The sequence below is a fragment of the Mirounga leonina genome, unplaced genomic scaffold (assembly GCF_011800145.1).
Source record: "Mirounga leonina isolate KUSES-001 unplaced genomic scaffold, KU_Mleo_1.0 Mir_150, whole genome shotgun sequence".
Classification (NCBI taxonomy): domain Eukaryota; kingdom Metazoa; phylum Chordata; class Mammalia; order Carnivora; family Phocidae; genus Mirounga; species Mirounga leonina.
Window position 1 is genome coordinate 4,668,407 of NW_023270374.1, and position 11,838 is coordinate 4,680,244.

Here is an 11,838-nt window from a genome sequence, read left to right on the forward strand (position 1 = left end):
AAAAAAAAAAAAAAAGAGGAAAGTTAGTCAGATGAACCTGCTGCTCCAGCTATCTTGGGACTGCAGTTGATACTCATTTTTTCCCTCCCTTGCTTTCCATTCTTGATTTCTCTCAGTCTCAGCCAGCACCTCCCCTGGCCTCAGTGGCTTACCTGATGTGGTGACCCAGGAGGAGGCATCTCTGGAGAGTCTGAGCCTCTAGTCTCCACGCCTTTTGCAGATTGTTGCTGCTCTTGTCTATTTATCATCAAAACTGGTCAGGGGAAAGGCTAAGAAGCACCCAGTATGTCACCTGGGTACCCCACATGTTCCTCCCTACCCCACTATGTAACAGCAACTCTGCATCTTCCTGATCAGGATCAGTTACCTTGCCAGGATGGTGACCCATCTCCTGGCTTGTTAGTCTTTTGGCATGAGGATCCTGAAGTTGGTGTTCATATCTTAAAGTTTAGTAGGACACTTGCATCCCCTGGTGGAGTGTTCCCCTTCTTGGGAACCAGAATGTCTAGAACCACAGAACCTAGAATTACAGAGATAGAAGTACAGATTCTCCAAGGAAATCACTGGAAGTGATGGTGTATGGGGTCACTTCTATGTTCAGTCCAGACCTATTGATTTCACTTATTGGAAACACAATACCACATAATGGTCATTACTTAGGATATTTGCTACATTCTGGAGGACAGAGACTCATTCTTGCATAATGTTATTTCTCAGCTGGCACATTGGTTGTGCCTTGAAAGGGTCATTTAGCTACTCTGTCACGCTGCCAGTTTCTTTGTGGTAGTGAATGTAATAGAACTAGTAGACATGTGACTACTGGTGGACCACCTTTGCTGTAAGTACACCTTCTGGTCCAATGTGACATAATGAGGGATCTTGTGTTGGTGGATCAAATAGTCTGTGAGCCCTATAAGAGTGCTCCTGAGGACAAGACAAACAAACTCATACTTGGAATGTATGTTGTTTTGGTCAAGATGAATGGTCACTCCTTCCAGAGTAGAAGAGGTCTAACATAATTAACCATCAATACTATCAAGTAGCAGATTGGTCTCCTTGAGGAATGGTACCATGATAGGACCATTGGTCCCTGTGGTTGGCACATTGGATATTCAGTAGCAACATTAGCCAGGGTGAGAGAGAGCCCATTCTGTTGAGCCCATGCATAAGCCCCAAACCTGCCATCATTCACTATCAGTTCACATACTTATTTTGCCACCACTGGAATAGTTGATGATGGAGGAATGCTGAGCCATTTTGTCTATTGGATCTTTAGTAAAAGATCTTTTCTGTGATGGACATTAACATGAAATAGGAAAAACATTATATTTCATACTCACTTCAATATGTCCATTCATGTGCCTCTATCTCAGAAGACCCACCCATGTGGTTCAGGTATTAGCTTATGGAGAGAAACTGGTGGTGGATGGCACGGAATGGCCACTTGCTTATGTCATTACCTGCCCCTCTTGACCTTTCATTCCTCATCCTGGATCTGCTTTGTCCATCTTAGAAGGGATTACTGTTGGGCCCACCTTTCCTGAGTCTCATAGAACCCAGTTTATGGCAGGCTATTCTGGCTGCAGAGTCACTTGCTTCTTCATTTATCAGGTTTTCAATCTTTGCCTGCCCCAGAGAAGATTGCTAATAGCAATTTTCCTCCAATCTTTTTTTTTTATTGCAGTAAAATACACAAACCATAAAGTTAACCATCTTAACCATTTTTAACTGTACAATTCAGTGGTAATAACTACATTCATATTGTTGGGCAACCATCACCACCATCCATCTCCAGAACTCTTTTCATCCTGCAGAACTGAAACTCTGTGCCCATTCAACAGTAACTCCCCATTCTGCTCTCTCCCTGACCCTGGCAACCACCATTCTACTATCCGTCTCTGTGAATTTGACTACTCTGTGTACCTCATGAAAGTGGAATCATACAACATCTGTCCTTTAGTGTCTGTCTTGTTTCACCTAACATAATGTGCTCAAGCTTCATCTGTATTGCAGCATATGTCAGAATTCCTTTCCTTTTTAAGACCAAATAATATTCCATTGTATGTACATACCACATTTCGAGGAGCAGGGGTTTTTTGGATGGTGTAAAGTTTTGTACTGCTGACTTATTCTAGAACTCTAGAGTCTATATTGTGATTCATTTACTGGAACTTACATAAACTTCACTGGACATCCTTTCCCATTACATATACCTCTAATATGACCAGGTCTGCTATATTGTATGGCCCAAGTAGCAGGCCTGATCTGCTGCAGAGAACTTTTTTGCTCTGAGCCCCATTAAAGCTGGCAGCCTTTTGTGTCACTCAGTAAATGGGTTGGAGAAGTTTCCCAAATGTGGAATATTTTTCCACCAGAACCTGAATAGGTTTACCAGGCATTGTGTAAGATAAAATAATTTGTTCTTTCCCTTGAAGGGGTTGCTCCGTCATGCCTCAGACCACTAAAAACTTCATTGTTGGGTAGGTTCCTAAACAGGGTTTATTTCACATTGTCTGGAGCACATATATTGTACCACTTGTTGCTGATTTGGTCTTATTAATTTAGTCATTGATACATGGACCAATGTGATGCTCTTCAGGATGTCTAGCCAGTTGAAGTCTCTATGGGCCTTAGAGCACTTAGTCCATAGGTTTAAGGGAGGGAGAGTTTACATAGCCTTGGGCCAAGCCCGCAAATGCATACTGTTGTCCATCTTGAGTACACACAAACTGCTCTGGTTTTCATTCCTGACAAGTAATGGAAATGAAAACATCCTCCAAATCAATGGCTGCCTGCCATGTAACCAAAGCATGTTAATCTGTCATACAGGTGCCCCATCTAGCATAGTTATCATTGTGGCTATGACCTGGTTCCATTTGAACTTAGTCCACAACCATCCTCCAATGTCTGTCTTGGTTTTGCAGGGCCAGATTTGTGAATTAGATGAGAATATAATGGAATGACCCCTCTTTCCTTTAATTTGTAATTCCTCTTTCTAATAATTTCTGCCATTTACCCTGAATATGATATTGTTTCTGATGTAACCTCTTGATGAAGAGCAGGGGGGGACTATGTCAGAGGGGCTCTTTCACTTGGTCTTCCCCACTATGGTATCTCTCACATTATGGACAGAAGATCCAATGTGGGGATTGTGCCAACCACCAAATATGTCCATTTTATGTTATTAGATAAGTCCATGGATTCAGTGAATCCAATGGGAGCCTAGCCAAGACTACTTATACCTGCCCCAAACTAATTGGAAGTCCGTGATGATGCTTTGGTTCCATGAGTATCAAAATCACATCAGACCCTCTGTCCAAGGGCCTTCAAAATGTTTGGGAAGCAATCCCTTTTCCAAAAGGTCAACCTGCAGGGGATCAAATATGGACACATTAACCCTTCCCAAGGAAGTATAAATTTTGGTCCCAATCTTATATTAAGGTTGGGTTATGGAAAGGTTTTCAGGGGAGGTGTTTTTTTTTTTTTCCTCCTGCCCATTGTCCATGTTGAGACAGGGACTTTTTTTGCTTTTTTTGTACATGGGGGAGATTTTCTTTTCTAGTTTGCCTTCTACTGAGGTATGATATTCTGCAAGATGCTGTTTTATGTGAGGTGTTTTCTGATTCCCCATTTGGTATGGGCTCTGTCTTCTGTCTTTATAGGCAAGTCATCAAAATGAAAGCTCTTTACTACCAGTTAGTGACATTTGGCTTCGGTTAAGCTGATGGTTTCAATGTGTGTCTCTCTATCATCCTGATTTCACTTTGCTTTGGCTCCTGGGGATTTTGGTTGCTTTCTTACCCATGTTTTATGAGGTGAATTGTGTTCTTCCAAAATCAGTGTGTTGAAGCCCTAACCCCCAGTACCTCAGAATGTGACTGTACTAAGGACAGGGCCTTTAAAGAGGTGATTTAAGGTAAAATGAAGTCATTAGAGTGGGCCCTAATCCAATCTCATTGGTGTCCTTATAAGAAGAGGAAATTTGGACACACAGACACCGGGAATGCACATGCACAGAGGAAAGTATGTGTTAGGACACACGGAGCAGGTGGCCATCTACAAGCCAAGGAGAAAGGCCCCAGGAGAATCCAAATCTACTGACACCTTGATCTTGGACTTCCAGCCTCCAGAAGTGTGAGAAAATAAATTTCTGTTGTTTAAGCCACTCAGTATGTAGTATTTTTTTTTTTTATGGCAATCCTAGCAAACTAATATACTATGTTTAAAAAAGATTTTTAAAAAATTTACGTGAGTTGTTAATGGCTTTGCAGCAGGATGTTACTCAGGGTAAGTAGCCAAAATAACGGCTAGGTCCATCTCTTTTGTTTTTATAATTTTTTGCTGTGAAGTTGTTATGACTTGTATACAACTTTATGACTATCGTCTTCTGAATGAGTTTTTTTTCTCTTATGGGTATAGCACACACCTTTTTCTTATTTGTTTTCTTGTTTATTTACATGGTTTTATAATCATATTTGGTCTAATATATTGCTACTCTTTCTTTCTTCCCTTCCACCTAATGCTAATCACTTCCTTCCTACATTTGAATCATGCATATTTTCATTTCGTTTATTTGCAAACTTCCTGTGTTGTTTGCTTTGGATTGCTTCTTATTATTAGATTGTGTATATATAATTTTTAAATTTAAGTCAAATTTTGAATTCAGTTAAAACATATATATTCAATGATATAGGATATATATATCTGGATTGTTAAACATGGATTACTTGTCTTTTTATTGTTGCGTTGTAAGAGGTCCCACCTATATTCTGTATACTAGATTCTTAGCTGTTACATGACTTGAAAATATTTTCTTTCTTTCTGTGGCTTATCTTTTCATTTTTTGATAGTGTCTTTTGAAGCACAAAAGCTTTTAATTTTGACAAAGTCCAATGTATGTACTCTTAATTTGATCGTCCTTTTGATGTTATTTCTAAGAAACTGTTGCCCAATCCAATGTTACAAATTTTTAAGAGAGTTTTAACTCTTATATTTAGATCTATGATCCATTTTTTAAAATTATTATCTTATGTTAATCACCATACATTACATCATTAGTTTTTGATGTAGTGTTCCATGATTCATTGTTTGCGTATAACACCCGGTGCTCCATGCAGTATGTGCCCTCTTTAATACCCATCACCAGGCTAACCCATCCTCCCACCCCCCTCCCCTCTAGAACCCTCAGTTTGTTTCTCAGAGTCCATAGTCTCTCATGGTTCGTCTCCCCCTCCAATTTGCCCCCCTTCGTTCCTCCCCTCCTGCTATTTTCTTCTCCTTCTTCTTTTTCTTCTTCTTCTTCTTCTTTTAACATATAATGTATTATTTGTTTCAGAGGCACAGGTCTGTGATTCAACAGTCTTACACGATCCACAGCACTCACCATAGCACATACCCTCCCCAATGTCTATCACCCAGCCACCCCATCCCTCCCACCCCTCACCACTCCAGCAACCCTCAGGTTGTTTCCTGAGATTAAGAATTCCTCATATCAAGGAGGTCATATGACACATGTCTTTCTCTGATTGACTTATTTAGCTCAGCATAATACCCTCCAGTTCCACCCATGCTGTTGCAAATGGCAAGATCTCATTCCTTTTGATGGCTGCATAATATTCCATTGTATATATATACCACTTCTTCTTATCCATTCATCTGTTGATGGACATCTTGGCTCTTTCCACAGTTTGGCTATTGCTTCTATAAACATCAGGGTGCATGTACCCCTTTGGATCCCTACATTTGTATCTTTGGGGTAAATACCCAGTAGTGCAATTGCTGGATCATATGGTAGCTTTATTTTCAACTTTTTGAGGAACTTCCATACTGTTTTCCAGAGTGGTTGCACCAGCTTGCATTCCCACCAACAGTGTAGGAGGGTTCCCCTTTCTCCGTATCCCCGCCAACATCTGTCCTTTCCTGACTTGTTAATTTTAGCCATTCTGACTGGTGTGAGGTGGTATCTCATTGAGATTTTGATTTGGATTTCCCTGATGCTGAGTGATGTTGAGCACATTTTCATGTGTCTGTTGGCCATTTAGATGTCTTCTTTGGAAAAAATGTCTGCTCATGTCTTCTGCCCATTTCTTTTTTTTTTTTTAAAGATTTTATTTACTTATTTGAGAGAGAGAGAATGAGAGACAGAGAGCACGAGAGGGAAGAGGGTCAGAGGGAGAAGCAGACCCCCAGCCAAACAGGGAGCCCAATGTTGGACTCGATCCCGGGACTCCAGAATCATGACCTGAGCCAAAGGCAGTTGCTTAACAAACTGAGCCACCCAGGCGCCCCTGCCCATTTCTTGATTGGATCACTTGTTCTTTGGGTGTTGAGTTTGATAAGTTTTTTATAGATTTTGGATACTAGCCCTTTATCTGATATGTCATTTGCAAATATCTTCTCCCATTCTGTCGGTTGTCTTTTGGTTTTGTTCACTGTTTCTTTGGCTGTGCAAAAGCTTTTTATCTTGATGAAGTCCCAATAGTTCATTTTTGCCCTTGCTTCCCTTGCCTTTGGCGATGTTTCTAGGAAGAAGCTGCTGTGGCTGTGTTCTCCTTTAGGATTTTGATGCACTCCTGTCTCACATTTAGATCTTTTAACCATTTTGAGTCTATTTTTGTGTGTGGTGTAGGGAAAGGGTCCAGTTTCATTCTTCTGCATGTGGCTGTCTGATTTTCACAATGCTATTTGTTGAAGAGACCGCCTTTTTTCCGTTGGACATTTTTTTTCTGCTTTGTTGAAGATTAGCTGACCATAGAGTTGAGGGTCCATTTCTGGGCTCTCTATTCTGTTCCATTGATCTATGTGTCTGTTTTTGTGCCAGTACCACACTGTCTTGATGATGACAGCTTTGTAATAGAGCTTGAAGTCCGGAATTGTGATGCCGCCAGCTTTGCTTTTCTTTTTCAACATTCTTCTGGCTATTCAGGGTCTTTTCTGGTTCCATACAAATTTTAGGATTACTTGTTCCATTACTTTGAAAAAAGTAGATGGTATTTTGATAGGGATTGCACTGAATGTGTAGATTGCTCTAGGTAGCATTAGACATCTTCACAATATTTGTTTTTCCAAATGGAACGTTTTTCCATTTCTTTGTGTCTTCCTCAGTTTCTTTCATGAGTATTTTATAGTCTTCTGAGTACAGATTCTTTGCCTCTTTGGTTAGATTTATTCCTAGGTGTCTTATGGTTTTGGGTGCGATTGTAAATGGGATCGATTCCTTAATTTCTCTTTCTTCTGTCTTGTTGTTGGTGTATAGGAATGCCACTGATTTCTGTGCATTGATTTTCTATCCTGCCACTTCACTGAATTCCTGTATGAGTTCTAGCAGTTTTGGGGTGGAGTCTTTTGGGTTTTCCACATAAAGTATCATATCATCTGCAAAGGGTGAGAGTTTAACATCTTCTTTGCCGACTTGGATGCCTTTGATTTCTTTTTGTTGTCTGATTGCTGTGGCTAGGACTTCTAATACTATGTTGAATAGCAGTGGTGATAGTGGACATCCCTGCCATGTTCCTGACCTTAGGGGGAAAGCTCTCAGTTTTTCCCCATTGAGAATGATATTCGCTGTGGATTTTTCAAAGATGGCTTTTATGATACTGAGATATGTATCCTCTATCCATATACTCTGAAGAGTTTTGATCAAGAAAGGATGCTGTACTTTGTCAAATGCTTTTTCTGCAACTATTGAGAGGATCATATGGTTCTTGTTCTTTCTTTTATTAATGTATTGTATCACATTGATTGATTTGTGGATGTTGAACCAACCTTGCAGCCCAGGGATAAATCCCACTTGGTCGTGGTGAATAATCCTCTTAATGTACTGTTGGATCCTATTGGCTAGTATTTTGGTGAGAATCTTTGCATCCATATTCATCAAGGATATTGGTCTGTAATTCTCCTTTTTGATGGGGTCTTTGTCTGATTTGGGGATCAAGGTAATGGTGGCCTCATAAAATGAGTTTGGGAGTTTTCCTTCCATTATCTATTTTTTGGAACAGTTTCAGAAGAATAGGTATTAATTCTTCTTTAAATGATTGGTAGAATTCCCCTGGGAAGCCATCCGCCCCTGGGCTTTTGTTTGTTGGGAGATTTTTGATGACTGCTTCAATTTCCTTAGTGGTTATAGGTCTGTTCAGGTTTTCTATTTCTTCCTGGTTCAGTTTTGGTAGTTCATACATCTCTAGGAATGCATCCATTTCTTCCAGATTAATTTGCTGGCATACAGTTGCTCATAATATGTTCTTATAATTGTTTGTATTTCTTTGGTGTTGGTTGTGATCTCTCCTCTTTCATTCATGATTTTATTTATTTGGGTCATTTCTCTTTTCTTTTTGATAAGTCTGGCCAGGGGTTTATCAATCTTGTTAATTCTTTCAAAGAACCAACTCCTAGTTTCATTGAGCTGTTCTACTGTTCTTTTGGTTTCTATTTCATTGATTTCTACTCTGATCTTTACCATTTCTCTTCTCCTGCTTGGTTTAGGCTTTATTTGCTGTTCTTTCTCCAGCTCCTTTAGGTGTAGGGTTAGGTTGTGTATTTGAGACCTTTCTTGTTTCTTGAGAATGGCTTGTATTGCTATATACTTTCCTCTTAGGACTGCCTTTGCTGCGTCCCAAAGATTTGGAACAGTTGTGTTTTCATTTTCATTGGTTTCCATGAATTTTTTTAATTCTTCTTTAATTTCCTGGTTGACCCATTCATTCTTCAGTAGGATGCTCGTTAGCCTCCATGTATTTGAGTTCTTTCCGACTTTCCTCTTGTGATTGAGTTCTAGTTTCAAAGCATTGTGGTCTGAAAATATGCAGGAATGATCCCAATCTTTTGGTACTGGTTGAGACCTGATTTGTGACCTAGGATGTGATCTATTCTGGAGAATGTTCCATGGGCGCTAGAGAAGAATGTGTATTCTGTTGCTTTGGAATGGAATGTACTGAATATGTCTGTGAAGTCCATTTGGTCCATTTATTTCCTTGTTGATCTTTTGCTTAGATGATCTGTCCATTTCAGTGAGGGGGGTGTTAAAGTCCCCCACTATTATTGTATTGTTATTGATGTGTTTCTTTGCTTTTGTTATTAATTGCCTTATATAATTGGCTGCTCCCATGTTAGGGGCATAGATATTTACAATTGTTAGATCTTCTTGTTGGATAGACCCTTTAAGTAGGATATAGTGTCCTTCCTCATCTCTTATTACAGTCTTTGGTTTAAAATCTAATTTGTCTGATATAAGGATTGCCACCCCAGCTTTCTTTTGGTGTCCATTAGCATGGTAAATGGTTTTCCACCCCTCACTTTCTATCTGGGGGTGTCTTTGGGTCTAAAATGAGTCTCTTGCAGACAGCATATCGATGGGTCTTGTCTTTTTATCCAATCTGATAGCCTGTGTCTTTTGATTGGGGCATTTAGCCCATTTACATTCAGGGTAACTATTGAAAGATAGGAATTTAGTGCCATTAAATTGCCTGTAAGGTGACTGTTACTGTATATTGTCTGTGTTCCTTTCTGGTCTATGTTACTTTTAGGCTGTCTCTTTGCTGAGAGGACGCCTTTCAATATCTCTTGTAGGGCTGGCTTCATGTTTCCAAATTCCTTTAGTTTTTGTTTGTCCTGGAAGCTTTTTATCTCTCCTATTTTCAATGACAGCCTAGCTGGATATAATATTCTTGACTGCATATTTTTCTCATTTAGTGGTCTGAATATATCATGCCAGTTTTTTCTGGCCTGCCTGGTCTCTGTGGATAGGTCTGTTGCCAATCTAATGTTTCTACCATGCAGGTTTCAGATCTCTTCTCCCGAGCTGCTTTCTGGATTTTCTCTTTGTCTCTGAGACTTGCAAGTTTTACTATTAGATATCATGGTGTTGACCTATTTTTATTGATTTTGAAGGGCATTCTCTGTGCCTCCTGGATTTTGATGCCTGTTTCCTTCCCCAGATTAGGGAAGTTCTCTGCTATAATTTGCTCCAATATACCTTCTGCCCCCCTCTCTCTTTCTTCTTCTTTTGGGATCCCAATTATTCTAATATTGTTTCATCTTATGGTATTGTTTATCTCTCGAATTCTGCCCTCCTGATCCAGTAGTTGTTTATCTCTCTTTTTCTCAGCTTCTTTATTCTCCATCATTTGGTCTTCTATATCACTAATTCTCTCTTCTGCCTCATTGATCCTAGCAGTTAAAGCCTCCATTTTTTATTGTATCTCATTAATAGTTTTTTTGATTTCAACTTGGTTAGATTTTAGTTCTTTTATTTCTCCAGAAATGGGTTCTCTAATATCTTCCATGCTTTTTTCAAGCACAGCTAGTATCTTTAAAATCGTCATCCTGAACTCTAGTCCGAAATCTTACTAATGTCCGTATTGATTAGGTCCCTGGCAGTTGGTACTCTTTCTTGTTCTTTTTTTTGAGGTGATTTGTTCCATCTTGTCATTTTGTCCAGAGGAGAAGAGATGAATGAGAACAAAATGCTAACAGGGTAACAACGTCCCCAGAAAATATAGTCTAAACAAATCAGAAAAGACCTGAAACCAGGAGAAAAGAAAGGGAAAGAAAGAAAAAAGAAAAGGAAAAAGAAAAAGATAAAAACAAACAAACAAAAACAAAACAAAAGAAAACAGAATATGATCAAATATGATCAGGCTGGTGGTGCATAGATCAGTGCCACACAGTAGATTTTGGGTGTATTTTGGTCTTTTAGAAGAAAGTGCCTCCCAAAATTTTAAAGAAAGAAAAACATATATATGCACAAAAATAAGGCTTAATATGATGACGGGATGGAATATGACTGTAAAGATGAAAATTACAAAAGATTTTATAAAAGGAATTGATAGGATAAGAAGTTGGTTGAAAAAGGAAAGAAGAGGATTTAAAAAAAAGAGGCGGGGAGAGAATGTGATCAGGCAGGAGAGTAGAACAAAGCCCTACACTAGAGATTTAGGGTATATTTTGGTCTGTTAGAAGAAACTGTATCCCAAAATTTTAAAGAGAGAACTTATATATATATACATATATATATACCAAAAATAAGGTTAACTACTATGAAGGGATAGAATATGACTCTAAAAATGAAAAATAAAAAAGATTTTTTAAAAAAGGGATTGATAAGATGTTGGTTGAAAAGGGGAAAAAGAAAAATTAAAAAAAAAAGTAAAAGAAAGTTAAAAAAAATTAACTTTGAAAGACTAAAGAATCATTGGAAAAAAGCCATGAATTCTATGTGCAGTATTCCCCTAGCGCTGGAGTTCTGCCATTCTCATTATTGGTAAACTTGGTCTTGGTTCGCTGTTCTTGCTGATCTTCTGGGGGAGGGGCCTGTTGCCGTGGTTCCCAAATGTCTTTGCCAGAGGCAGAATTGCGCTGCCCTTGCCAGGGGCTGGGCTAAGTAATCTGCTCATGTTTGCTCTCGGGAGCTTTTGTTCCCTGCAAGCTTTCCATACAGCTTTGGAGGACAAGAGTGAAAATGGTGGCCTCCCAATCTCTGCCCTGGAGAAGCCGAGAACTCGGGGCCCCACTCCTCAGTGAGCCCCCAGAAAAAAGCAGTCAATCATTCCCGTCTCCCCAGTCTCCAGCCGCACTCTGTCCTCACCCGGCCTGTGACCAAGCATTTCTATCTCTGGCACATGACCCCGTGTGGAGTCTCCAAACCCAGCAGATCCCTGTGGTGTGCTCCCACGCTGCTCCTCCCGGGGGAGGAAGGGGAGTCTCCCCAGATCTGCCACTTGTTGGGTCCCTGCTGGAAGAGCAGTGGTCCAACTGTGCTGCAGATCATGGTTTATGGCAACCCTGAGTTGAGAGCCTGCTCCTTGGCTCCGTCTCTGCAGCCGCTTCCCTGCTCTGATACCT